The 1841-nt window shown below is 61.0% G+C and overlaps 1 long non-coding RNA gene across 2 annotated transcripts in view; it reads right to left on the bottom strand.

Moving 5' to 3' along the window:
• Positions 1–468, bottom strand: part of LOC104999247 — a 6466-nt gene extending 5998 nt beyond the window's left edge. The window contains exons 1-2 of one of the 2 annotated variants that reach the window (XR_826573.1): positions 96–468; positions 4–8 (exon numbers count right to left, since the gene is read on the bottom strand). This is a non-coding gene — a long non-coding RNA (uncharacterized LOC104999247). The remainder of the gene's footprint in view (positions 1–3; positions 9–95) is intronic. The other variant, XR_826574.1, reaches the window with a different exon arrangement.
• Between the last annotated feature and the right edge of the window lie 1373 nt (positions 469–1841).

Raw genomic sequence — 1841 nt, 5'->3', positions numbered from 1 at the left:
CTCACTGGCTGTAGGAACAGACACAGCCTTGGAGAGAGGGGACCTGATGGTAGGAGGGGAGGGCACACATTTCCTCCCCGAGCCCTTGCGCTCACCTCCCCCAGTGCTTGGGGAAAGCCTTCTTTTCTCTGCGGGAGAAGTTCGTCTACAGATAGGCCCGTTTGGAAGGGGTGTAGGGTCATGTGGGAAGGAAACCCCCAGCTGCACACTGAAGATGCTGAAGCGACAGCTGACAGGCAGGTCTCGCTGTGATTAAAGGGAAATCATACGTTCTGGCAACTTCTAAGCAGTCTCGCACCGTGGGACTTTTACATACACTTCCCAGAGTGAAGTTACCAGTTTTCAACCCTGCGTGGCCTTGTTCAGACTGAAGAGCCAGACCAGCTAAAGGCAGACCGTTCCGCACTGCTACGTGCCTGGAGCTCACCACGCTTTAATCACATGACTGCCAGATATTCGATCCAGAAGGACCTTGGCCGCGTGAGTCCCCAGTTCTTGCCCTCGCTTCCTCCCCGGGTGCCCAGTGCAGTTGACCTCACTTGTTGCTCTCAGGGGCGGCCCTGCAGAGACCCAGGATGATGGCCGTGGGAACCGAAGACCCCAGGGAGGGGCCGATCAGCTTCTCGCACTGCCCCCGTGGGTCCCTGGGGGCTGGTGTGACCTCTCTGACCCCGTCTCCTCCCTTCAGCAGCTTGTCTGCCACAGAGGGGCCGCTCGCCACCAGGCCCGGGGGAGAGAGGAGGGCCACCAACAGCCCAGCTGGAAGCGGGCAGCCGCCCTCAGCCTCGAGGCCACCTCTGGCGAGGTCAGGCCCAGGGTCGAGGTCAGACCCTCAGCATCCTGCTTCAGGCGGGGAACCTGGTTGTCAAGGGAACCTTGCAAACACATTGAGCTGGTCTCATTCTCTTAAACCCCTCATGGTGGAGCAGAGTGCAGGGTGGTCTCTGGGGGGGCAGAGGACCAGAGCACAGACGGGTACCAGGGGCACCCCAGGCAGCCTCCCACCTGAGCCGGGTCACCAGGATGGTGTAAAAAGCTTCAGTCTCCCTCACGCAGTCTCATCCCAGCCAGGAAGAGGTTGTGGTCAACATACTCAGGGAACCGTCTCTTGCTGGCAGGGGCCAGAGCCCACCGCCACTCCAGGTGTCCCCACACCCTCCTCAAAACGCAGGAGGAGTCCTCGAGCAGGGTAAGGGCCCCACAGCACTGGGCGCAGAAGCTGTGGGAATCGGGGTTGCTGCACAATTGTGGGCTTCCCGGGCGGCTCAGTGGTGAAGAATCCACCTGCCAAAGCAGGAGACACAGGTTCCAGCCCTGATCTGGGAGGATCCCCCGGAGGAGGACACTCCAGTGTCCTTACCTGGGGAATCCCGGGGACAGAGCAGCCTGGCGGGCTGCAGGCGAGGGGGCCGCAGAGAGTCAGACGCGGCTGAGCGACCGAGCTCAGCCACCACCCCAGTGCACGCCCTACTGTCTGCACGGTAAACTCCAGGCTGGGAGGTGAGGGGCTGCTCCCAGACGCCCCTCCACCATCCCCTGTCTCAGGACCCTCCGCAGCCCCCAGGCAGGGGGAGGGGCGGCCCGTGTAAGGTCGTGCAAGAGGAGGAGGACCAGAGGGACAGACCACCCCCCCGCCAGCCGCACGGCCACAGCTAACCGCAAAGGAGGCTGGGAAGCAGAGTTCAGGCAGCCTTCAGCACCTCTTTGCAGAATCAATCTCCCTTCGGAGAGTGCCCTTCCTGCCATTTGCCGAGCTTTCATAGTCTATGATTCCTCTCTTGGGATAGTAGTACTATTGCTTACCATAAATCTCAGTCTAATAAGGTAGATACTGTCCCCGC

The sequence above is a fragment of the Bison bison genome, unplaced genomic scaffold, assembly GCF_000754665.1.
Source record: "Bison bison bison isolate TAMUID 2011002044 unplaced genomic scaffold, Bison_UMD1.0 scf7180017864349, whole genome shotgun sequence".
NCBI lineage: Eukaryota > Metazoa > Chordata > Mammalia > Artiodactyla > Bovidae > Bison > Bison bison.
The sequence above is the reverse complement of the archived record's forward strand: the minus strand, read 5'-3'. Positions and strand labels throughout refer to the sequence as shown.